A 27,268-nucleotide genomic window follows, 5' to 3' on the forward strand; every position below is an offset into this window, starting at 1 on the left:
ACAGGACTAGAATCACATACCACAAACTGATGTTCATTGGTGTAGTTTCCTATTTTCACTGACACTGGTTCTGTCAAAGGGCTAGTCATTCTCCGGTTTGCGACTCCTACCACTTGAATTGTTTACCCCGACATCGGTAGATCTGGAACCACTGCGGATCTCAGAGTTGATCGAGTAGCTCCAGCATCCACTAAGAATGTCGTAGGACACCCTGCCACTTCAGCCTCAACAAACGGTCCTCTTTGATCCACCTCTAGAACTGCCCCGAGGGTACAGTTCTCTTCTCTGCTTACACGTTGTCCTGTCAATGGATCAATGTAATAACAATTTTCTTCATCTATAAAAAGAGGCATTTGTCTATAGACTTTTCCCCCTGTCGCAATCTTTGGTGGCTGCGGCAACTGAGCTCGTGGAGCCGAAGTCCCCCCTTTGGCCACATTACTTCTGGTCACTGTCACCCTTTGAACTGGAACTTCCTGGACTTCCTCCACTACCTCTAACTCTCCGTTTTCAGGGTTATAGGGACACTCGCGTCTCCAATGCCCCACCTGGTGACACTGGTGGCACTTTGTCGTTTTCTTCAACGTAGCAATGTCTATTCTAGGTCTCGAGCTTTCCTCGCTGTCTTTATTCTGATTATTCGATTTCCTTCCCATTGTCCCCGTTCCCTGCTGCTGTCCACCCTTTCCAGCTGACTGCATCTGCACCATCATGAGCTTTTCCTTTAATTTCTTTGCTTTAGAATCTATTTCATCGCTACAGTACCTTGCGTACCTCAAAATCTCATCTAATGGTTTGTTTTGCCAACAAATTAAATGTTGCTGAATCATCAAACAAATATCAGGTCTCAACCCCAAAACGAACTTTGATACAAACTGTCCTATATCCTTGGGATCCATTACATCGAGTCCACTGTATTGTTTGAACGTTTTCAGCAATCGCTCATAATACTCATGAACTGTCTCCTTGGGTTCCTGCCTTGTTCGGTCTATTTTGACCCAATCTATATCGTGTGGTGGCACCTTCTCTTTCAGCCATGTCATCACCCTTTCATATTTTAACATTACACTTTCTGACGGTCCATTAGTAATAGCATTCCTTTCTGGTTCTACAGTGGGCCATTCGACACTGGTCTTGCATGTCGTCCATAAGTCCCCTGGAACCACAATGTCAAACAAAGTGTTCAAGTCAATCCACAATACCTTTGAAATCTTGACAAACCTCTCTACCTGCTTGTACCACTCTACTGGATTTTCCCTTAACTTTGGAAATGAGTTGGTAAATGCAGCTAGATCTCCTCTGCTCCAGGGCACATGTACATGATTTCCATTTGCTATTTCTCGCAAAGGGAATGCCTCCATCTGCATTAGCCTTCCCTCTGGAGACATCGCATTCACGCTCCGTCTAACAGTTCCCTTTCTGGACCATCTCTCTTCCCATTTGTCCAGATCTCTCCATGCCCTTATTCCTGTGATCAGTTCCCTTATGTGTGTCTTTAATTCTGTAGTTCTCTTCTCATCCAAATCCTGGTCTGAATACTGCAACCTATGGTTATCCTGCAGTGTTTTTGTTCTGGACAAATCTACCGTATATTTTTCTGCTAGTTCAGACAGTTTCTCATGAGCTGCTCTTGCCTTTCGAGTGATGTCCTTTGCCATAAACAGTAGCTCGTCTTGCTCGTACGTCTCAATCCTTTCTATTTGCAACGTACCATCTATTATATCTTCCAGATCAGATCTTAAGCTGGACACATCGAGTCTTTTAGCTTTCACCACAGCTTTCAGTACGCCATCTCTAGAGGGTCCATTTACATCTCTCCCATCACAGCTCTGAGTCCTGCGTCTGGGCTCAGGCGTGTTATGGGGAGTCCTCCCTTGTTCCCACCTCTCTAGGTCCCATGCAGTTCCATCCTCTCTGGGTGGGTAGTGAAACACTTTCCTATTTCCCATAGACCCACAATTCCCATCCTGCCTGGTTTCTCTAGGTGCATGGTAAGACATTTCATTATTCCCCATTCCTTCACAATTTGGCGGTGACCTCTGATCCCTCGACACATGGCAAGATCCCTCGCTGTTCCCTGTGTTCCCATGATTCCAGTGCTGTACGTTTTCATCAGGTGTGTGGTGAGTGCACCTAAACCTGTCTCTGTACTCTCGTGTCCTTTGGTCTCCCTCACTTTGCATGAGACGAGACATCTCTCCACATCCTGTACTTCTCTCTCTTCGCTCCTGCCCATTTCCTCCATCACTGTATCGTATAACTCCTCTACTCTCCTGACTTTTACCATCCCACTCCTGACTGCTTGCGCTAGCCCCGCAGTGAGACAATGTCTCCCTTCCTCGATTTCCCCATTCCGCTTCCTCTCTTGACCTGTTGTTCGGTGCTTCTGTGGACCTATCCCATTCTCTCAAGTCAGCCCTCAGCTCTTTATAAGATTTCGGCCGTGGTCCCCTCAGGTCCATCGGTCCTCTCTGACCCCCCTGCTCTGTTACGGGACCCACTGCTGAATCTAATGGGGTGCTCCACGTTATCGGTCCTGGCAATTGCCTCCAGGCATTTGTCGTGTTATTCCTCCTTTCCATCTCGACTCTTTCCCTGTCCAACTGTACCTGTTCTCCCTATTTCCCCTTCTCTGGGTGATAAATCGACCGTATAGGTCCTATGGTAACGGGTACTTGAAGAGCATCTGGCAATTCATAAGATTCAACTCTCTCTGTTGCTGGCATCTTCTGTACCACAACCCTTCCGACTACACTCTGTACAGTGCCATGTTGGGGTGATCCTTCATCTTTGGTAGGTACCCAATCTGCTAAAGGGAGTGGCCTATACCCCTCTATGCCAACCCTGTCTTCCCTTGGGAGCTCCGTGCCTCCCGTCTCCCGATTGTCCGGAGGTGGTCTATCCATCAACAGCCTATTTATTACGTTGTCTTCCGACTCGCTCTCCTCATCCTCTTCCACGAGCCTCTTTTCTCCTGCAACCTCTCTCACTGTGTACAACTTATCCACCTCAATTGCCTGTACCCTCCATCTCTTGGTGTCCGCATCCCATTGGGCATCTCGCACTGCCCTTACTGATCGCCTCACCCTTTCTTGGCGCCTGTTCAGATTCCTGTCGTGCGCCGCCCTAATCCATGCATTAAGGGCCTCAAACTGTGTTGGTCTAGGCGATGGTTCCATTGAGGACATGATTGCTTTCAGCCGATGTAACACTTCTAACCTAAACGTTCCATACTTCGGAAACGTCAGTTCCTCATTCCCTTCCGAAATCTTGCTCCATTCACTAATCCACAGTACAGTATGCAAACCAACGTTCGTTGCCATATAGTAAGCTGGTGTACCCTCTGGCGGTGCCTCTTCCCCATAATAAGAATTTCTTCTTTTTCTCTTAAAAATCCCCCTCAAACATTTAAAACACTTCATGTTCAAAACCTACAAAACTTCTATTTTCTCCGCGTTTGTTTACTTCCTAATGACAATCCACCAATCTCAGCGCGGTTTTCGCTAACTGGCCTATCAGAGCGCGGCTTCTCCCTGACGTCACACCAACCGCCCTATCACAGCGCGGCTTCACCAACGTCACACTAACCGCCCTATCACAGCGCGGCTTCACACCAACCGCCCTATCACAGCGCGGCTCAAGCTGACGTCACTCTTCCCCTTCGCAGCAGTTCCCCTCCTTTCTCAACTCGTCTTCGTGGTCATGCATGCGTCCCATTCATACTCCAAAAAATGATTACTTCCGTCCAAGCGATCACTTTCCTTGACTGTACGTCCACAGTCTAACTGTAATTGTCACCTTAACCGACGAAATGTCTTTCCGTGTACGTCCAGACAATCGCCTTCTCTGATAGGTTACTTACACACGGTAACTTTCGACCTGCGTCCCTTACCCACACACTCACTCTTGCATTCCCCCTATCTCGGTCCTGCGGCGGTCAATGGTACCTCATGACCTCCTTACTCTGGTCGACAACTACTCTGGATGTTCGATACACCCGAACCACTTAAGCTCTACTTCGAACTTAAGATTTTCACCAGTTCACCCGTTTACCAGGTTACCAGTTTACCAGGTTGCGCGCGCTCACAACCTTCTCTCAATCACACTACAGGCATTCAACTCCGCAAGACATTACAATACAGATACAACACAAAACACCGCAATCTGTCCACGCATGACCCTTGTTATACTCACTCTCTTCCGACACTGCTGCTTCTCCCGTACCGTCAGCACCTTCTCCGGCACGCGATTCTTCCGCTGCTCATCTCTCGATTTCTAGGGGCCTTGGGATAATCTAACCTAGTCTAGATTACCTTCCTCAAGAAGATAACCAACCATCCTCTGCTACCAACTGTTAACGCGGGATTTCTGGGTTATAGTTATTATTCCAGATCCCAATTCAGGTCGACTAGATCGTTGGTACCTGTCATTGAGTAAAAGGCAATCCACTACTAGGTTAATCAAATAAGTGTTGGACTTTGGCCCTTAGGGCAGGTTCACCCCTAGACTTTTTGCTTGAAATGGTGACCTGGCAATGGTGATTTTAGGGATTCTGCGCACTTTCACTGTGTCCCAGTGGAAAGTGCGTGCGCACTCTGAGTGCATGTGCTGAGCTAGGCCTGCCCGCCCATAGGAATGCATGGGGAATGTATGTGTCCCTGGTAGTTCCTGATGCGTGGGGTGTACAGGCTTGAATCTGGTATGTGTGAACTCGTGAGAGTGAATGCTGCGAGATGGTGTATGCAGCATGTATGTGTCTAGTAGCGAAGCGCCATTTCTAGACATGGCTGTACGTGTGCTGTGAGGGTGCTGGCGTGTGATTGGCTGGAGCTGGCTGGCATGCCAGGCTCCAGGAAGTCTGGATGGGTCTGCCCGGTGGTGAGTGGGAGATCTGCATGAGTAATGTGTGGGAGGAGTGTACCTGTGTCCTGGATGGGCTGGGTTTTCCCCACAAAATGCTGGCTCCGCCCCCCTGTGGAGAGTCTAATGACCCAGGCCCTGCCAGTGAATAGAGAGGGTGGTTGAGGTAAACAGAGTACCCAAGAACCAGCTGCGACTGGTTCCGCCCCCACTCTGCACCCTCAAACAAAGGAATGCACTGTATAAAAATGGGGCTGTGTCCCCACAGATGTTGTTCTCTCTTTTCCAGGATCCTGAGGGGGCTGTTGCTGCTGCTGCTGGGCCAGAGGACCGCCACTTGGGGTGTCTCCCTGCCTGGAGACCCAGTGTGCTGGCTCTGGGCCCAGCCTTGCCCCCCTGCCAGCCTACAAGGACTTTATTGCTGAACTGAGTGCTCCCTAGCGCTTGAGAGCGCTCTTCTTTGGCTTATAGCGCTTGGAGCGCTTTACTTTCCACTTGTAGCGCTTGGGAGCGCTGTGACCCTGTTCCTAGCGCTGAGAGCGCTTTATTGATGCCCCTGGCGCTTGGGAGCGCGTGGTCTGCTGGAGGCCGGTGCCCACCCGGCATTTGCCTGTTCGTTTGTCGATCGCGCTTTCCCGCCCCGCATTTTGCGTGGGGAAAGCAGGGGCCGCCCTGCGTGCTGCCGCCGGTTCGCGGCTGCCCACGCCGCACCTGTGGCTGTTGTTATTGCCCTTTTTGGGCTGTGCCCCTTTATTTGAATTTGCCAGTGCCCACCTCACTTCTTAATTTAATTTAAGGCCGGTGCCCACCCGGCATTGCCCCTCGAGATTCACCGCCGCAGCCCGGGGTGTTTAAAAACGTTGCCGGGCCGCTGCCAAGTGCGACCCGGAAGTGCCCGCCTCCCTGCGAGGAGCCGCGCTGCAATTGGCTGCCCGGCCGGAAGCCAGGCAACCTGTGGGCGGGACTGCGGGACAACCGGAAGCGGACGGGAGGCCACCCCGCGCTCCGGCAAGAGAATTTGCCCGCAACCGGCACCTTCCACGGGGCTCCCAGGAGTGAGGGAGAGCCCCGTGGTGACCGGCCTGAAGGAGAGGGAGCCCCCGAGGAGCGGGAGCTCCCGTGCAGAGCCGCCCAAAGCCGAGGAGCAGCCCCTGTAAGGAGAGCCCCGGACCTCCGCAGCCAGACCCGGTGAGTGCCTCAAAAGGAAGGGGGAAGTGTTGGGGCACACTGCCGGTGCCCGCGCCCCCCCCCCTGTGCATTGCTGTGGTTGTAGGGGCCACGAGGCTCTGGTATTTTGGGGGTCATCTTTTGGCTAAGAGCCCACGAGGCTCAAGAAGGCGTCACAAGGTTGTTTGAGCCCCGAGAGGCTCGTGGGGCATCTGTTGATTCGGAGTCCCTAGAGAAGGGACTCCACCGACGGCCATAGTTGTTTAGAGCCACGAGGCTCTGGGGGCATTTTCCTTGGCTACAGAGTCCCCCGTGAGGGAATCCAACGCCCCCCATTTGTCCTGTGGAAGCCACGAGGCTTCCAGGTGCCAGTTCGCTTGCTTTCAGAGCCCAGGAGAGGCTCCCAGGCCACAGCGTCTTTTAGAGCCCAGAAAGGCTCTTGAGTGCCTGACATTTGTTTAGAGCCCAGTGAGGCTCACAGCCAACATTGTTCCAGAGCCCTGAGAGGCTCTCCCTTGTTGCCCACATTGTTCTGGCCAGAGCCTGCGAGGCTCCAGCAGTGGCCCAACAGTGATTCAGCTGCCCAGCACTTCGTGGGCAGCTGCCACGTTTAGGACCCTAACTTTGGACACAGGGCGTCCTAGCCCTAGAGAGGCCAGTTGGCCTAGGGACAGTCACAGGTGGTGACTTGAGAGATTGGCGCAATTATTATTGTCTTTACACCTCTGAATGAATGTCATGCATTGCATCATGTGTATGTTCTTACACCCCTACAGGTATTGTAATACATAGGTGGTTGTTTTCTCCCTAGTACAGGTGGTGCTAGTGAGGTCCTGTTACCAGTAGTGACTGGTTGTGTGCTCTATTTTTATTGTGTGCTACAGCGATTTTACATGCAAAAGTATTATTTCTGAAAGTGTTACTTCTGATTCCTGACAGTGGTCCAGGTGGCCCTGTCTTGTAAATATCCCCTGTAAATTCTGCCCGTGCCTCTGGCACATTGTAAAGTGTGTGTTTTATCTAATGTGTTTTGGTGTAATACAAAGGCTATTTTTATATAACCTTGTGTGGAGTTTCCTTTGTGGTGGGCCTTTGGTTGTTGTTGCTGGGGTGCGTGCGCAAATACTTAGCCTACATCGCCTCCAAGTTTAGCCTTGCTGCTCGCGCCACGTTACCTAGAGGGTGAGCAGGGGTTATCTTGGCGTGTAACTCCCTTGCCCTGACTTGGGTGTGGTGGTCTCTGACTGACTTTGGCGAAAGCCCTGGCCAGCCGGGGATCCCATTTCCAACATTGGTGGCAGCGGTGGGATAAGGATTTGTGTTTGCGTTGTACCTTGGTAGCAGCTGGCTGCACCACAAAACTCTGCATTTTAGATGACCACATTTTAGGGGATTGTTGTTTTTGGAAGTTTCATATTTTCTTCTCCTGAAGGTATCATTGTGCAATTGTGTCAGTACATTTTTCCCCTACCCTGCGCCCAGAGTCGGTACCTGTGTCACTTGTGGTCAGGTTGAGAAATCAGGGGTGGTAGAAACTACCATACCAGTCCGAGGGGAGGGTTGTGTGTGGATGAATGGTGTGTGGCACTAGGCAAGTGAGTGTGAGTTCTCTGGGGTAGAGAGCTTGCTGATACCTTTGTGAATTGTGTACTCCTGTGTTAGCTCAGACCCCTAGGTTCCCTGTGTGATCTCTTCTCTAGAACGTCTGCCAGAATGGAGCTGGCTTTTGATTTCAATGATCTAGCCACATACGGTGTGTGGGAGCTGAGAAAGTTCTGTGAAGAGAGAGGCATAGGGGCGGATCAGTCAGGATGGTATGCACTTAGGAGATGCATGGTCAAATGGCAAGAGGATCAATGGGATCTTGAGCGCAGTGAGGAAAGGGCCCGGGCTCCACACCAGGAGGGTGGTGGGTCTGTCGGGAGCCCTGAAGATTCAGAAGAGGAGGAAGAAGATGACAGCACCTGGACGCCAGTAGAGAGTAGAGACCCCATAGATAGGGAGTCCCTTGCTGGGTCCAGTGTAGGAGGCAGCGCCTCATCCCTTTCCCTGTCCCCAGAGGAGCTGGAAGATAGGAGGAGAGAAAGGGAGCACCAGCTGGCTTTAGAAAAGCTCAGGTTGGAGCATGCCCAGGCTATGGCGCAGCTGGAGCTTAGGAAGCAACAGCTAGAGACCGAGATGGTCTTAGCGCAGGAAAGGATAGAGGAGGCTGAGAGGGCCTCCACCAGGGGCAAAGTAGCTCTGGAGGGTAGACTATCCCCTGCGCGCAGTGTTGAGTTTCTGGATTCCCCGGGGAGGGCTGAGTCCAGTGGTGGCAGCTATTTAGACTTCAGTGCAGAAAGTCCCCTACCCCGTGCCCAACGTATGGTCCCTTGTTCCCAAGAGGAGGAGTTAAGGTTGAAGTTCAGGGGCAGTAGGAAACTGCCTCATCAGAGTTGGTTTTTTTTTATGGATGACTGTTCTGATGCAATGTGGGATTGGCTGGAGGCTAGCTCGGATGATGAGAGAGACGGAGTACTGAATATGTTTCTCAAAGAGCAGTTGCTCAGTGTTGTTTGTCCAGAGTTGCGCCAGCACCTGTTGAAGTCTGAATCCCTTAGTCCAAGTGAGCTTGCAGATGAAGCAGACCGCTGGGAGAGTGCTAAAGGTTCTCTAGAGTCATTAGGGAGTGACTCCAAAAGTAGTGGTTCAGGTATCTTCCAGCCCAGCGTGGTGGAGGAGGCTCAGTGTAGCCCAGCTAGGTCCCAGGATAGCGAGGAGGGTGTAGGGGCTCACTGCCTGGCTCAGTGGAGCAGGAGTGAGGGGGAGACCGAGGTTCCCCAGACGCCCGAAGCCCTGCCTCAGGACTTGGATGGTTTCTTGAGGGAACACCAGGTTGGGGACCTAGGCTGTCCGGTTAGTCCATTTGAGGAAGATCTCTTAGTGAGTAGAGGACCTGGAGCGTCTGTAACCAGAGCTCCTGTGGTTCTAGAGGCTGGCAGTACCGCTCCGGTAGGGAGGGTACAGGAGTCCAGCGTGAGGAGTGATTGGGGGATGAGTTTGCCAGTGGATGCACCAGTGGACCAGGGACTAGCCAGTTGGGCTAGATCTTCTTGGGGGGACCCGGGTGGCGCCACTTCTGGTCTGGGGGATCGTCACGCACTGTCAGGTGGACAGAGGGCGGGAGATCTGCGCCAGACAGACAGTCACACAACATATGTCTCATTTGTTAGCCTCAGGGGGATGGAGTGTAAGTCCCCAGAAGTCCTGGAGTGCCAGGCAATTGTTCCACCGAAGGTTTTAGACCAGAGGTTGGAAGGCCAGGTTCAGGATCAGCCTGACCTGAAGGGTAGGATGACTGTAACCAGTGTCCTGACCGGTTCTTCTTCCAGAGGAACTTCTCCAGGTGGGAGAGGGCAGACCTCTGGAAGGGGGTGCAGAGGGTGGGAGAGCCCCCCTCTGACCCCGGTGCAACCTGAGGGGTTAAACCCTGGGTTGGAGTGGCGTTGTAAGGGTACCCCTCGCAGAGGGAGGAGGAACCCTAGAAGAAGAGGTAGGGGGAGGAGAGCCTTCCCTGAGACTCCTGGTCCGCCTGAGGTTGTAGACCCTAGGCTGGAGAACCAGTGGCAGTCTAGTCCTGTCTTGCAGACAGGAAGAGTGGAAAATGGCCGCTATGTGCCAGGGGTTACTACCCCCCGCTCTGCGAATTGGCAAGGACCAGTGGCACCTGGGTGGCCCAGGGCCTGGTCATGGCCGCGGACAACTCGGGAGTACCAGTGGGGTAGCCCAGTTGGTCCGGATAGTGGTTCTAGAAGGAATCCCATGGGTTCACCGTGGCGTAGAACAGGAGGGTGTCCCTGCAGTTGCGGGCCCGCGTCCGTGTTCTATCGCCCCAAGCAGGGAAGTCCATCACGGTGGTGATTGGTCTCCCCTGCGTTTTGGCTGGAAGGGGGTTGTGTTGGACTTTGGCCCTTAGGGCAGGTTCACCCCTAGACTTTTTGCTTGAAATGGTGACCTGGCAATGGTGATTTTAGGGATTCTGCGCACTTTCACTGTGTCCCAGTGGAAAGTGCGTGCGCACTCTGAGTGCATGTGCTGAGCTAGGCCTGCCCGCCCATAGGAATGCATGGGGAATGTATGTGTCCCTGGTAGTTCCTGATGCGTGGGGTGTACAGGCTTGAATCTGGTATGTGTGAACTCGTGAGAGTGAATGCTGCGAGATGGTGTATGCAGCATGTATGTGTCTAGTAGCGAAGCGCCATTTCTATACATGGCTGTACGTGTGCTGTGAGGGTGCTAGCGTGTGATTGGCTGGAGCTGGCTGGCATGCCAGGCTCCAGGAAGTCTGGATGGGTCTGCCCGGTGGTGAGTGAGAGATCTGCATGAGTAATGTGTGGGAGGAGTGTACCTGTGTCCTGGATGGGCTGGGTTTTCCCCACACAATGCTGGCTCCGCCCCCTGTGGAGAGTCTAATGACCCAGGCCCTGCCAGTGAATAGAGAGGGTGGTTGTGGTAAACAGAGTACTCAAGAACCAGCTGCGACTGGTTCCGCCCCCACTCTGCACCCTCAAACAAAGGAATGCACTGTATAAAAATGGGGCTGTGTCCCCACAGATGTTGTTCTCTCTTTTCCAGGATCCTGAGGGGGCTGTTGCTGCTGCTGCTGGGCCAGAGGACCGCCACTTGGGGTGTCTCCCTGCCTGGAGACCCAGTGTGCTGGCTCTGGGCCCAGCCTTGCCCCCCTGCCAGCCTACAAGGACTTTATTGCTGAACTGAGTGCTCCCTAGCGCTTGAGAGCGCTTTTCTTTGGCTTATAGCGCTTGGAGCGCTTTACTTTCCACTTGTAGCGCTTGGGAGCGCTGTGACCCTGTTCCTAGCGCTGAGAGCGCTTTATTGATGCCCCTGGCGCTTGGGAGCGCGTGGTCTGCTGGAGGCCGGTGCCCACCCGGCATTTGCCTGTTCGTTTGTGGGTCGCGCTTTCCCGCCCCGCATTTTGCGTGGGGAAAGCAGGGGCCGCCCTGCGTGCTGCCGCCGGTTCGCGGCTGCCCACGCCGCACCTGTGGCTGTTGTTATTGCCCTTTTTGGGCTGTGCCCCTTTATTTGAATTTGCGAGTGCCCACCTCGCTTCTTAATTTAATTTAAGGCCGGTGCCCACCCGGCATTGCCCCTCGAGATTCACCGCCGCAGCCCGGGGTGTTTAAAAACGTTGCCGGGCCGCTGCCAAGTGCGACCCGGAAGTGCCCGCCTCCCTGCGAGGAGCCGCGCTGCAATTGGCTGCCCGGCCGGAAGCCAGGCAACCTGTGGGCGGGACTGCGGGACAACCGGAAGCGGACGGGAGGCCACCCCGCGCTCCGGCAAGAGAATTTGCCCGCAACCGGCACCTTCCACGGGGCTCCCAGGAGTGAGGGAGAGCCCCGTGGTGACCGGCCTGAAGGAGAGGGAGCCCCCGAGGAGCGGGAGCTCCCGTGCAGAGCCGCCCAAAGCCGAGGAGCAGCCCCTGTGAGGAGAGCCCCGGACCTCCGCAGCCAGACCCGGTGAGTGCCTCAAAAGGAAGGGGGAAGTGTTGGGGCACACTGCCGGTGCCCGCGCCCCCCCCCCTGTGCATTGCTGTGGTTGTTGGGGCCACGAGGCTCTGGTATTTTGGGGGTCATCTTTTGGCTAAGAGCCCACGAGGCTCAAGAAGGCGTCACAAGGTTGTTTGAGCCCCGAGAGGCTCGTGGGGCATCTGTTGATTCGGAGTCCCTAGAGAAGGGACTCCACCGACGGCCATAGTTGTTTAGAGCCACGAGGCTCTGGGGGCATTTTCCTTGGCTACAGAGTCCCCCGTGAGGGAATCCAACGCCCCCCATTTGTCCTGTGGAAGCCACGAGGCTTCCAGGTGCCAGTTTGCTTGCTTTCAGAGCCCAGGAGAGGCTCCCAGGCCACAGCGTCTTTTAGAGCCCAGAAAGGCTCTTGAGTGCCTGACATTTGTTTAGAGCCCAGTGAGGCTCACAGCCAACATTGTTCCAGAGCCCTGAGAGGCTCTCCCTTGTTGCCCACATTGTTCTGGCCAGAGCCTGCGAGGCTCCAGCAGTGGCCCAACAGTGATTCAGCTGCCCAGCACTTCGTGGGCAGCTGCCACGTTTAGGACCCTAACTTTGGACACAGGGCGTCCTAGCCCTAGAGAGGCCAGTTGGCCTAGGGACAGTCACAGGTGGTGACTTGAGAGATTGGCGCAATTATTATTGTCTTTACACCTCTGAATGAATGTCATGCATTGCATCATGTGTATGTTCTTACACCCCTACAGGTATTGTAATACATAGGTGGTTGTTTTCTCCCTAGTACAGGTGGTGCTAGTGAGGTCCTGTTACCAGTAGTGACTGGTTGTGTGCTCTATTTTTATTGTGTGCTACAGCGATTTTACATGCAAAAGTATTATTTCTGAAAGTGTTACTTCTGATTCCTGACAGTGGTCCAGGTGGCCCTGTCTTGTAAATATCCCCTGTAAATTCTGCCCGTGCCTCTGGCACATTGTAAAGTGTGTGTTTTATCTAATGTGTTTTGGTGTAATACAAAGGCTATTTTTATATAACCTTGTGTGGAGTTTCCTTTGTGGTGGGCCTTTGGTTGTTGTTGCTGGGGTGCGTGCGCAAATACTTAGCCTACATCGCCTCCAAGTTTAGCCTTGCTGCTCGCGCCACGTTACCTAGAGGGTGAGCAGGGGTTATCTTGGCGTGTAACTCCCTTGCCCTGACTTGGGTGTGGTGGTCTCTGACTGACTTTGGCGAAAGCCCTGGCCAGCCGGGGATCCCATTTCCAACAATAAGGACTTACACCACTCTAAAGAACCACTTACTACAGTTAAGTTTTAAAAGTTTATTATAAAGTCAAAGCTATCTGAAGATACAAACATCTCAGAATGAGGTTCAAAAGATATACAGGTATTAAAATAAACATAAATTCTCTAAATGCTCGTAGTCGGCAGAATAGAATTACCAAGACAAGCTCAAATGTCATCAAAGTTGCAAGAATAGCTACGAGTTGCAACCTGAGAGTCATTTACAGAAAGGAAAAGTCAGATTAGACTGTCCCTACACTGGACTAAGTGACATCCCTACTTAACAAGATCTTTACCTAAAAAGGTGTCAGCCATGGTGACTTCCAAAGAAGATCACACACTTCTCTTAGTCTTCGTTGCAAATCGATCTCTTGCTGTTAACCTATTTGCCTACCCATCCGCTCTCTTAGGCTCCTCAAACCATCTGCTCTAACTCCACCCCGGGGTGCTGTCCCTAATACAAAATCACATTTCCAATAGAAACGCCCTTAGAGACGCCCCTCACGTGGTGTTGGTTCTGGCAGCAATTTCCATGCTGGTACTCCTCTGGGTCCATCGTTAGCGTTGACCTTGCTTCCCAGGCTCTTCTCGGCTGGACGGTACCCCCCAGGAAATTCCTGAAGCCTCCTACAGGTCTGTGCCAGGCTTCTCTGAACAAAGCCCATTCATCACTTTCCTGATTAAACCCCCTCGCACCTGCAAACAGACACTTTTTTCCTGTGGGCCCCAAATTCCGGCCTCCACCATATCTCTTAAGTCGTAAACCATGTAACAGGCTCTGTGTCTTGTGTTTTACTTGACCTTTCTCTAATGAACCCATGCAGATCAAACGAAATGACTTTATCTATTCAGGCCTACTAGAATTACATGAAACAGGCCTCTGCATTCTGCAAACATTTCACTTTCTTTACTTTAAACAGTATTCTAACTATAACACATTGATTAAATGAAACACTTCTATAAACATATATTCCAGTTCTAAAATCAATAATACTTTTAACTATAATAACATTAAGATCCATATTATGTGGAAATGCATCAGCTTCTTGTATTCTCTGTGAACTGCCATGTGGCCTACACATTTCTACGTTTAGCAGAATTACATTTTCCCTTACAACAGCCACATAACCTGGGATTTCAACATCATTTTAACATCACTACACAATTCTATATTAGCTTTTCACACTAGTATATGTATTCTTATCCTAATAAAACACTCTTATATATTGTCACTCTACATATTTCACACTCTTATATGATTTCTACTTGGCTGATGCAACGTGCTTATAAATATGGTGCACTTCTAAATTTTTTCTTAAATTGCGCTCTCTCAGTTGCATCCTTAGCGTGAAAGGGGCGTGCAACAGGTGTTGTTGCGGGCGTTCCATCGCAACACCCATTGCTTTTAACGCTGCCACAGATTTACACAGATTTACGTCAATCTTAGGCAGCACCAATAACTAATGCCTCGCAAGAGCAAGCTTTAGAATGGCGAAACAAGGAGAATTATCTAGCCTCTTTTTTTTCTTTTTCAATGTGTTCTGCACGGCTGCTGACTAAAAGCCAATACTAACTTAGATTGCATGTCTGCTGTCATAGCCATCCATCTGATAATTACATAATGAATGAAGGGGTCTTGAGCTGTCACTCTATTGCTGTTTAGCCCCGTGCAGACATATCCTCGTAAGACACACTCATTCTCTGCTCGGCAAGGTATGTCATCCCACTGAGATACTTACTATCTACCCATGTACTCTTTCATTCACAATATACTGATGACATGCACCAGTCATTTTAAAATAGTCACATCGGATGTGGCATTTGCCACTGATGTTTTGTTGGAAATTGTCATTGATATGAGAGAACGGCCACCTATTGGAGCAATGGATACCTTCTTATGGAGGGAAGAAAATTATTTCCCGAAATAGTTTGTTGTCAGTTTGTTGGATCTTGCTTTCCATTATAGAGCTACTTGTTGTCTAGGAAATAATCGCCCAAACCTAGGGGCATAATAATGAGGAAAAGGCAGAGTGCTGTGCTGCAGCAAATTTCGCAGCACCACGCTCCTCTATTTCTAAAATCTAGGGATGCACCATATTTACAACAAAATGGCGCTCTTCTGTGTTTTCCCTAGCATCGGCGCTAAAATTAGCGGCCTAGTGCCAACACAGACACCCTTGAGCCATAGTGTGAGGGTGCCTGCATTGCAGGGAATAATTGTTTATGCTCAGGAAGGTGTCCCTTCCTGCACCTAACCATTAAATAATGGTGATTTGTTACTTCTATGTATGCTGCATTCTACAGCATACATAGAAGTAGAAAATTGTCATTTTTTAATGATTGTTTATGTGCAAGAAGGGGCACCTTCCTGCACATAAACAATCATTAATGATGTATCGCTCTTTCAATGTGTGCTGCATATTGCAGCACCTATAGAAAAAGGAACAACGAGAAATAATAAAAGTATTTTTCCTCATTGTGTTGCATCATTCTTGCCCCTGCTATTGCATAGAGTTAGTTTTTGGCGCTGTCTCAGATACACAGATCCTTATAAATCTAGGGCAGAGTCAAAACCCAATGGGTGTAGCAGTGGTTGAACTCTAACAGCAACACCCATTGCCCGGCCCTTTTTCACAGATACTTGCGTGAAATGTTGACTACATTTTGTTTTCTCATAAGGAGGAGTGACAAACGCACAGTAAAGATGTAGGAGAACTAAAGTTATTTGGGTTAGTTGATAGTGTAGTGAAGTTGTAGGTTAAAAAACGAACGCTATTACTGCACAATTTTGTTAGTCTATGGTCAAGGGCTTAATCTTTCCAACCCTCTTTGAAGGAACCATTGAGATATGTTTAAGTCATTTTGTCTCAGTGCCCTTCATCAGATTAAGATATGTTTAGGTCATTTTGTTACAGTGCCCTTCATCAGGACATCCAGAGCTGCAAATTCCCAATTATTAACACGATTAACAAGATACACGCTCAGACATTGAATTTGGATCCTCATATGTGGCGCTTCTGTGGTAAAGTTGATGTCTGCCCTCTGGTCTCCAAAATGGTCATCACCTGAAGGTGAACAAGGAATGTCCCTAGAAAAGTATCTCAGAAGAGTCGGCTGAATCAAATCAACATCAAAGCTTCCATGCAAGTATTGCCACTTTGAAATGGACCATTTAATTTGAGTAGAAATTACCGGAAAGACACACAGACAGATTCAGGTAAAAAATGCAAATTTGAAAAGATTAGACTTTGGCACACCATAGTTTAAAATGATATATACATTTTTAACCATTTCATGCTGGTGATGGGCCAAATACTTTCAATATATAAAATTAGGGTAGTGGAGGGCAATAGATACAAAGTGATTGCCAAAAATCACACTGGTTGTCATATGGAGCAACAGGACTAGAGCCCTTTTATTATTTTTATGGTGTATTGACATTGCGCTTGACTAATAAGCATTTTACTTGCCAGATACTTGTAGCGCCAGCTCACTGCTGCCTGGGCCCACTCTCAGCTGAGCATTGACGCTGAGGGTGTGGTCCCGGGGAACCGGAGCCTCCACAGCGGCCATCTTGGGGGTGAGGAATCGCGCTGGTGCGCTCTAGTTGTAGATAAAAGGGCTCCTCGCCCTCGGCGCCTTAGCAAGCTGCATTTCTGTTCACCCTCCTGAGGCGGAAGCCGGGAGGTCCTCCCTCACTCCTCTTGAAACCTTTTAAATCGCTACACCGTGTATCGCTTGACTTAAAAAACGTTTTTATTATTTTTATGCTGTATTGACATTGCGCTTGACTAATAAGCGTTTTACTCGCCAGATACTTGTAGCGCCAGCTCACTGCTGCCTGGGCCCACTCTCAGCTGAGCATTGACGCTGAGGGTGTGGTCCCGGGGAACCGAAGCCTCCACAGCGGCCAGCTTGGGGGTGAGGAATCGCGCTGGTGCGCTCTAGTTGTAGATAAAAGGGCTCCTCGCCCTCGGCGCCTTAGCAAGCTGCATTTCTGTTCACCCTCCTGAGGTGGAAGCCGGGAGGTCCTCCCTCACTCCTCTTGAAACCTTTTAAATCGCTACTCTGGAGGAGGAGCCTAGCCTGCAGCCACGATGGCCGCCTGATCCCTCGGCTCCGCCGACCTTCTCGCTTCCCTCCCGCCCCGCGTCCTGTCGAGGCATGGATCCTGATTCTAAGTTCTGATTTCGGGTGCGGGAGGGGGCCCCGACTCCGATGGTGTGTTTCTGTCGCTGCTCCATGCGGTGACAGCGGTGGGACGCCCTCGCCTCCTCCTGGCGCTGCCCGGCGTGGACGGGTCTTTGTTTTCCGGGTGCGGCCGCCATTACACACACCACAGCGGCCGCTGTGGTCGGCACTGGACTGGACCGGCCGGCGGAATGCCGCGGCTGCATCCCGTGTGTCTCCTTTCACCGCTTGGCTTCTCTATCCGCAGGGGATACACTGAAGGCGATTGCTACATTGTTTCACCGCCCGTCCTCCTGTATGTCTTTGAGTGCCTTTGATCTCGCTCCGTGACGCAGGGGGAGCCATCTTGAGGACGGAGTCATCGGAGCTCGTTTTTCATGATCCTTGGCTATAATTGCTGACATGGCTGCTCCGACGGCCGCACTTACGCCTGTCTGGTACAACTTGGGCGGTGTTCCCTTTGTACCCCTGGACCGAAGGTGTTCTACGGTGTGCGGGCGAGGTACACAGCTTGGTGATGGTGAAATGGATGGCAGACCTTGTGGGCTGCTCCAAGCTTCTAAGCCCCGCGTGCGAAGCTCCGTTGCATCCCTCCCTCCTGTGGCGCCAGTGCGACTTCTGGATATTCTGATAGCCCTGGAGGATTTTCACACTGCCATGTGTACAACTGCCTGTGACCTAGAGCGCAGTTTGGATTTGATTCTCACTGTTATGTCCTTGCCTGCCCACGCACATTTGCGACCGTGTGGCGCTGAGTCTCATCCTGTGCCCGACTATGGTGGACTGCCTGCCCTGGTGTGCCCAGAGAGACTAGTGATCTGCGCTCTCGATACCCCCCCAATGCTGTCCGCGACGGGGAGACATCGGTCGGATGTATGGGTGCTTGCTCAGTGTGTGGGGTCTCGTCCACGGACGCCATCTTTGGATACTCCAGTTTTGATGACTACAGGCGCTTTCTACGCTCTTCTGCGGCTGCTGCTGCCGTCTGGGCTGGGAAGGTTGTTCCTGGGTGATGTCTACCTTTCTATCGCTGCTGCGCGCCTGACAGTGGATTGGACAGACTTTCTGAGACGATGTCCTGATTTCCTGGGGTTACACGGTTTATTTGTTCCATTCAAGATGGCTACGGTGCTACTGGACCACGTTGACATTCTCGATCGCCGGGGACAAGGTTGCTCTTTCCCTCTCAATCACCGTGATACCGTATACTGTTGAGACTGGAGATGAAGGACGGTACTATGAAGCGGGACTTTGTCATTACGCCGGGCGGGGGGGGGGGGTGTCTCCTCCTATGTTCTGACTGTTGTTACTCGTGCCGCTGGGTTGCTGATGGTTAGTCGGGGATGTTCGAAGTTTATCCTGTATTGATGATGGGGTCTGGGGTTGGGCGGCCTGAGTAGTGCCCTTCGAGAGCGGGTCTGTTTCTCTCCTCCTCCACTCTTTCTTTCTTTTATACACTTCTTCTTCTATATTTCGGGTGACTCTGGGCGACAGGCACGCTGTTTAGTGGGGTAGGCCATAGCCATTACAGTGATGTAGGGTGGGGGGGGGGTATTTGTTATTTTAGTTTGTTTTATTCTATGGTCCCTTTTTGCTTTCTTTCCAGGGGGTGGGCTATGTCCTTTTGTTTTTGTCTCCTTCATTTCGTAAGTGTCGGCACTTTCTCCTGTTTCGGGGCGGGAGGGCTGTCTATTTGGCGTCCCATTCAATTGTTTGCTATGATTTGTCTTTTATATTTGAACCCTTTTAGGGGCATAGTCTGTGTTTGGGTCTCGCAATACTGTGGTTATCTGACTGCGTGGGGGGCTGTATCCCTCCCGTCCCCCCCCCTCTTTTTCTGTATATGTTGCATGACGCCCTGGTAGATATGGCCGTTGCCTCCTCTATAAATTATAAAATGAAACCTTTCTTATCCTGGCGCTTACTATGTAGCGATGTTATTCCACGTTTATCCTGTATTCTTTTTACCGTACACATTGATGTTGCTCCTCTTTGACTCTCCTGATTTTGCGGCCGGCCCGTGTGGTTGTAGGCCTGCGCTTGTACTGATATTGTTTCTCAATAAAGGTTTTAAAAAAAAAATAAATAAATAAATAAATCGCTACTCTGTGTATCGCTTGACTTAAAAAGCGTTTTTATTATTTTTATGGTGTATTGACATTGCGCTTGACTAATAAGCGTTTTACTCGCCAGATACTTGTAGCGCCAGCTCACTGCTGCCTGAGCCCACTCTCAGCTGAGCATTGACGCTGAGGGTGTGGTCCCGGGAAACCGAAGCCTCCACAGCGGCCATCTTGGGGGTGAGGAATCGCGCTGGTGCGCTCAAGTTGGAGATAAAAAGGACGGTCTCCTTCCGCGTAGCGGACGCGTTTGCGGACACGCCTGACTCACGCCCGAGTCATGCCAGAGTCCTGCCCGTCTGCGCCCGTCCGCGCCAGGACGGGCCCAGGGACCAGTCCCCTCGCCCTTTCCAGGCTTGGCTTAACCACCTACCTGCTGCAATTAAATCATGCCACAACCTCCCCCAACTCCCTGTGCAAACATTCGCTAGACCCCTCGCACAATCAACATCGCTGCTGACACTGCCCCTATCAACTGATCAAATCACCAGAGATCAGGCAGAAACAAGCCCACAAACTCAACATGGCACTTCTGAACTGCCGCTCCCTGCCAAAACATGCTTCTGAGATCTCATTTCTACTGCAGGACGCGGCACTGGACACACTGTTTCTTACTGAAACATGGTTAGGGCCCAGTTCTGGCCCAGATATCGTCCAGGCCTTGCCCCCGGGCTACTTAATCCAACATCTTGATCGAACAGGGAATATAGGTGGTGGGATTGCTATCCTCTACAAGGACCATTTAGTATGTCGCCTCTTAGGCAGCCCATTACTGGACTGTGAAAATGTCCACTTCTCGATCACTCTCTCACCTTCAGCCTCCTTCACGGGGCTTTTAATTTACCGCCCCCCAGGATCCCTAGGACAATTTCACAGAACACTGTTAGAAACGGTCGTAAATCTTGCCAGCTCAGCCTCCAACTTTACTATATTGGGAGATCTGAATCTCCACTTCGATGATCCACATGACTCGATAGCTGCGGATCTGGCTCAAGATCTAGAGACTTGCGAAATGCTTCTAACAATCCAAAAGCCAACACACATAAAGGGACACCTGCTTGACCCCATTTTTTCTAATATCACTGATCGTACCACCTTGCACCCGAACCCTATCCCATGGTCAGACCACTTCATCATACCTTTCACATGGAATATCCCTCCCCCAGCCCCGGCCAAACCTTTTAGCACTAAACAGAAAAGACACTGGTCCAAGCTTAAGATAAACGATTGGTCAGAAGCGTGAAGAACCACTCTACCGTCCGCTAACCCGGACATTAAAATAGCGAACTCAGAGTTCAACCAGTGGATAGAGAACTCACTGGACGCTACCCTACCCAGAAAATCCGTAATCCAAAAAAGGGGATCTATCAACCACCCTTGGTTTAGTTCTGAGCTCCGAAAACTCAAACAGAGCTGCAAAAAAGAGGAGAGATTATGGAGGAAAGATTTCGATCCTGAGACAAAAATTAAATACAGAGCCTCCATCAAAGCCTATAAAGCTGTGCTAAAGGCTACTAAAACAGCCTTTTACGCCGAGAAAATCATTGCATCCCCCAACTCAGCGAAAGAGATTTTTACAATTGTCAAAAGTCTGTTGAAACCCCCTGATCCCCCCTTGGCCCCACAAGCATCTGGGCCTCGCTGTGAAGAACTGGCACTCTTCTTCCACACCAAAATTCAAAACATTCTTCTGGCCCTCTCACCCGTCTCTATCTCCGACTCTCCCTTGCCACCTGAACACCCTTCTCTAGGTTCCACTCCAGAACTTTCTTCTTTCGTTCCGCTCACCAAGGATCTGCTATCCCCCCTCCTCAACTCAATCAAGAGTGGCTCCCCTCTTGACCCTGTCCCTATTAACACCTTGAAGCTAGTCATGCCTATCATGGAGTTTCCAGTTATCAATCTGATCAACACCTCGATCGAAACAGGCACAGTCCCTTTGGACTGGAAAGTGGTCATGGTCAAACCGCTGCTAAAAAAATCCAACCTTGACCCCGGAGACCTATCCACCTACCGTCCCATCTCCCTTCTCCCGGGCATTAGTAAACTGGCAGAAAAATGTATAAACCAGCAACTGTCCTCATTCTTGGAAGCCTCCAATTTACTCCATCCCTCTCAAACAGGCTTCCGCCCGGGTCAAGGGACTGAGACGGCACTCCTCAAGGTGGTGGAAGAGTCTAGGAGGATCCTGGACACAGGTGGCAATGTGGCCATCATCCTCCTAGACCTTAGCGCCGCTTTCGATACGGTAAGCCACCGTATCCTTTTAGCCCGCCTTAACGAAAGCAGAGTCTCGGGAAAGGCTCTTTCCTGGCTCGAATCCTTCCTCTGCGATAGATACTTTAAAGTATTTGAAGGAGATTGCCACTCTTCCCCACTTCCCCTGCAGTGTGGGGTTCCACAGGGCTCCTCCCTTAGCCCCACACTTTTTAATGTGTACATGTCCCCCCTGGCTAAGATAGTGGCCCCTTACGGTATTGAACTAATCAGTTACGCTGATGATACTCAGCTCGTGGTCTCTCTTAATCAGGCTGATCTGTCTCACCTGAGTCTGAGCAACTGTCTTGAAGAGGTATCAAAGTGGATGGGCTTGTCCCAGCTAAAACTTAATAATCAAAAAACTGAATTGATGTTACTGGGCAGGAAGGCATCATTCATTTCCCCCACCCTATGGCCCCACTCTATGGGTGCCAGCCCGACCCCAAAAAACGTGATTAAGAGCCTTGGCTTCTGGCTTGATGATGATCTTACATTTAAAGTGCAAGCCAGAAAAACCGCTGCCACCTGCTTTGGCTTACCTAAATCCATACGAAAAATCCTCCCTCAACTTCCTGACAAAGCCAAAAAAATCTTGGTACAAGCCATGATCCTGTCGAGGCTGGATTACGGTAATGCGCTCTATTTGGGAGCCCCGATCTCTGTAATCCAGAAACTTCAGGTGGTGCAGAACTCCGCCGCTAGATTGCTGACGAGCACTAACCACCGCTCCTCAGGTAAGCCAGCGCTGAGATCACTCCACTGGTTACCCATAAAAGAACGGGTACACTTCAAAGCCCTCTGCATTGCCCATAAAAATCTTCAGGGCAAAGGCCCCCCCCATCCTGGCCAATGTGATTAAAACACATAAAGCCTCCATAAACCTTCGTTCTAATGACCAGAACCTGGCACAAGTCAGCAGAATTAACAAGGCTCGCACGGGTGGTCGTCTCTTTTCTTATAACACCTCAAGGTTGTGGAACTCTCTGCCCCCCCTCTTCGACAGGAGCCCAATCATCTTTCTTTCCGTAAGAAAATAAAAACTTGGCTCTTTCCTACAAACTAAACTTCCACTTCTGACCTTTCCGGTTGTAGCTGCAAGCGCTGGGATGCCTCCGGGTAGTCATGCGCTATAAAAGAATTATTTTCATTTCATTCATTTCATTTCATTTCATTCATTTCATTTCTGTTTATGAGGCATGTGGCTTGGTCCACAACATATTACATCTCTTAACACAAAAATCATTATGCTATCATTCCACCTAGAGGATATTGCTAAATTGCCTTACTAAGGGAAACTAGTAGAGTTATATTGCTAAATTGCCTTACTAAGGGAAACTAGTAGAGTTATATTTAAAAATCACTAAAAAGAAAAGACTTTGTGATCAATTAAAATGTGCTACAACCTGATCGGAGAATATAATCTCCACTTTCTACTTGTAGATGCGAAATAGATAAGGGACATTGCGTTTGCTTTTGACAACTGGAGTGATCTACAGAACACTTTGGGGCATATTTACTAGAAACTCGCAGAGCGCAGTGGTATGCCTAAATTGATTACGCCGTGCTCCGTCAGTTTCAAAATGCAGGTATGCGCTGTATTTACAAAAATGCGGAGCACCCCTGAATTTCCCTTAGCGCTGATGCTAAAGAAGCTGCATAGCGCCTGCACAGGCACCGTTGTGCCATGTTGACAAGGTGCCTGTGCTGCAGTAGTGATTGTTAAGGTGCAGGAAGGGACGCCTTCCTGCATATAAACAATCTTTACAGGGGATTTACTGTTTCTAAGTGTGCTGCAGAATGCAGCATATGTAGAAAGAACACAATTTGAGGAGAAATAAAACATTTCTCTTTGTATCGCCACCTTAAGACCAGGTATTCCCTGGCAATATTTTTGGCACTGCCCCATACCTTGTAAATATGGGGCAGTGTCAAAAACCAATGGGTGTTGTGTTTGAATATCCACTCCAACACCCATTGCATGCCCCTTTCACGCAAAGTGCTACGTGAATAGGTGCCTTTTTACAAGGTGGTGTTAAGCCCCGTTAAGTGGCTTAGGGCTGCCTTGTAAATAAGGCTTAGGACTTAACACCACCAGAATGTCGGAAAAAGGGACGTTCTGGTGGTGTTAACTCCTTGTAAATATGCCCCTATGAATCCCTGGAAACGCAGCCCAAACAAGTTTGATCCCTGCAGCGTCAACTCAGTTTTCCAACCTTCCGAAGTTGGTAAGTTAAGTACAATTAAATTGAGTGATTATAATACGTGATGTTTACATTACCTGGAAACTATAGTAGTGTGGCATGAAGAATATTGTAAAAGTGACTATTAAAAAGAACATAATGAATGCAAGTTTTCAGTGTACGATATTGACATGCAAACAACACATCTATTAAATCAACTTGACAGTAGTTTACACCTGGGCTTAAATCTCACCGAAGAATCTCTCTGTGCTCTGAATGATTGGCTGCTCCAGGCGTGTCTTAATCACTTTAAACACCAAGGGGCCGCAGGGGGAATGGACATGGATTTATACAGGCAACCCCCCACTCACCATAACCAACATTGAAATGTGACTGTCCTTATATGTTCTGTGGGTAAACACCCCTACTCATTCAATATGTCTATTATATGTTCTGTGGGTAAACACCCCTACTCATTCAAAATGTCTATGACATTAGACAGTGGGTATATATATAGCCTCCTGTCTACGTGCGCTAATACTAGACACTCTTTGTAAAAAGTGCTCCTGCTTTAAAAGACAAGGTGTGTGTGCGCACCTATACTCCATGTGTTGGTCTTGTGCCTTTCTCTACCCTTCTCTAGTGAAACAAGCATTTGCAATGCAATAGGTCTCGCATTAACGTGAGTTTAAGCTGTTGGCATTGTTAATGACAATGCCATTTGTTTATGTTTTAAAAACAAAAACAAAAATAAAAGGCATTGTTATTTGCAATGTCAATAGCTGAAACTTGCGTAAGGGCGAGACCTATTGCATTGCAAATGCTTGTAGCTCAGTGGGCTATGGCATCTGCTGCAGAAATCCGCACTTAACCTCACGGCCACACCTGTTGAAGTCATTTAAATGAGTTCTATTGTTAACTTCAGAAAACTCAGATCTCTCTCCTGCACCTGAAACGTACCACAATGCCAGGGTTGCCACCTTCCCAAGGGAAACATTCCGGTCAGGAGTTGTCATGTAAAGAGTCTGTGAAAGGCCCAGGCATGATACTAAATGTGACTTGAACCAAAATCGTATATATTCATTAATAGCATCACTTTACTGTCTCTGTTTTCTTTAATTATTAGCTCTGGACTGTTAGCGGCTCCCTCAAACACATCAAAAAAGTGCTTTCAACTCATGTTTGCTGTTTGAAGTGTATACAGGCAATGTGGAAAATACCGGCTTTCGGTTATTTTGCCTATTTCTGTACCTTGCATGGCGCTAAACTACCGTCGGTGCCGATAGAAAACCGGACGTGGGCAGCCCTACACGCTGCCCGCTTTGATCAGGTGAGGGCGGCTCCATAGCCCGTATCAAAACTGCTCCGTATGTCTTTGGCTGTCCTCGAAGCTATCACCGCTGAAATAAATAATATCAAACCCTGGCTTTAATATCTGGGAAAAGGGCAGTGAAGAGTGAAACAGCGGGCCTCAAAATATCGAATCACAATTAACGGCTAAAACTTCAAAGATGAAAACAAGTAAACCGCACGTATAGTTTTTTATTTTTACTTTTGAGTTCGTTCGCATTTCACTTTTATAGTTATTTTTTATTTTTACAAATTATTATAGAATTATTTTAATGTTCCTCTAGTCTATCTCGAACACGCAACATCGAGAGGTAAGGCGGCGGTGAGGGCAGGAAAGCGAGGGAGTGAGTGGAAGGGGACTGTTTAGGGTGGGAGAGCAATAGAGACGAGAGTGAGTAGATCAATGAGAGCGGTGTGGGAGAGAGAGGTGAAGAGACAGTGTGGGTGACAACGGAAGGGACAAAGAGTAATAGACGGAGAGGCACAGATAGGACCCAGGAGAGGGAGCGAGGGTCACAGGTAAAAGAAAGATAATTGTGGTGTGTGTGCGAAAGAGAGTTGAGAGCGAAGATGCGGGAAGAGGAGAGGGGAACACACAGACGTCGAGAGATTGAGGGGTGACAAAGAAAGAGTGCGTGAGGGACAGTAAGAGGAAATGTGAGGATGAGAGAGAGTCTAGAGAAAGAGGAGGGGGGAGGAGAAACACGAGAGACGGCCTGCGGCCGTCAAAGTGAAAGTACGGCCGGCGGAGGGCATTGCTGGGGGGAGGGGGAGGAGAAATGCGACACGGCGGGCAGGGGAGGGGGCAGAGCGGGGAGAGCGGCATGAGGGTGTGAAGCAGCAGGGGCCTTTGAAGTGAAGCTAAGCTTCACTTCAAAGGTGTGGGAGGAGTGCTGCTGGTGATTGACTGACGATTTGATGATGTGCACGCGCATTTTAGGTCAATGCGCTTGCGCATTGACCTAAAAGCGCACGGGCACAGCATCAAATCACCAGTGGAATCGCCTGTTAGGTAAACTCTCGATAAGCCCCTATATATCTCGCTCCCGCTCAATGCGCATGCGCATTGAGATAGGTCGCTCGACCTAAAAAAGGGGAGGGAAGGTTGGCAGTGCCTCACGGGAGCAACACCCGGGGGAGGATCTGACAGACTGGTACTCGCCTGACTCCTCACTTTCTCATCATCAGCAACTGCCAACCTGGAAAATAAAGGGGATAAAGCTGTGCAAAAAGGAAAACTCTATGTGTTTACGTGAAAGACCCTGTGATCGTGGACCTGTCCTCCTGAGTATGAGGTGTGGTCCCCACCACCTTAAAAAGAACTAAGCTCTACTAGCAACTCCAACTTTATTCTGTGCTGTATGCCCGTTCTGTTTAAAAACAACCAACATGTTTCATCGCCATGGGTTACTTTACCGGCGAATTCGTCAGGGTTATGATGGGTCAGCGTGATTCATGCACGTTTTTTCTTTCTCCCTTTATTGTACCTGTACAAACACATGGAAATAAAACACACACACCTACATGTATTCACTGTGTCTCGAGTGAAGGCAGTCCACCCCACTCTCAGTTGTATTTTTGTATTTTTCAGTATACATTACCAGGTCGCCTTGTGTGGTAAGACCTACCAGGCTCCCGTAGAAGAAATTTGCAATGGATGAACCCCTTTGCCCGTTGGTAGGTTCTTCCAACCGCCCTTCGGTCGGTATCTACAAAATGAATGTATGTACGTTGTATCAACAAGCCTATACGTTAATACTACTAAAGGTCCCAGCCCCTCGGTTTCAGTATTTGGGTCCCTCTCTACTCGTGTCAGTTACACCGCCTCAGTGTCTGTCCTTGCCGGGCGTTTTTGTTATTTATCACGCCCCTCCGGTGCATGTGATATGGGTGCCACTAGCCTGCACACTGTTCATCTTTTACTCACGGTAGTGTTTTTCGAGGGAACCTACATCTTAATTCTTCGAAACTGCATTGCCGCATAATTATTCGGCGGTCTGGTACTAGTACTGTCACTCAAGCCCCTGTGCCCCCGGTTACCAGTGGTATCGTTTCGTTATAATCGTATCTTTGCTAATGCTACGTACAACACGACTATGCCCACGGTCAATGTCACCTTTGCGCTCCTTACCGTTAGTGCGGGATCTCTATTTTGAGAGAATGCTCGCCGGCTCGCCCTGGTCACGTGTATCCAACTATGCCCAAGCGCGTCTTTTAGTGTGCCGGTCGTGCGTGGCGGCCATCTTAAAGTGGGAGTAAGGATTCGTGAAGTAGTCTACTTCTAATGAATTTCAATTAAACTCGTCCTTTCTCGCCAGATTACTGCGCAGCCTATGTTCTGC

This window comes from Lissotriton helveticus, chromosome 9, assembly GCF_964261635.1.
Source record: "Lissotriton helveticus chromosome 9, aLisHel1.1, whole genome shotgun sequence".
Taxonomy (NCBI): Eukaryota; Metazoa; Chordata; class Amphibia; order Caudata; family Salamandridae; genus Lissotriton; species Lissotriton helveticus.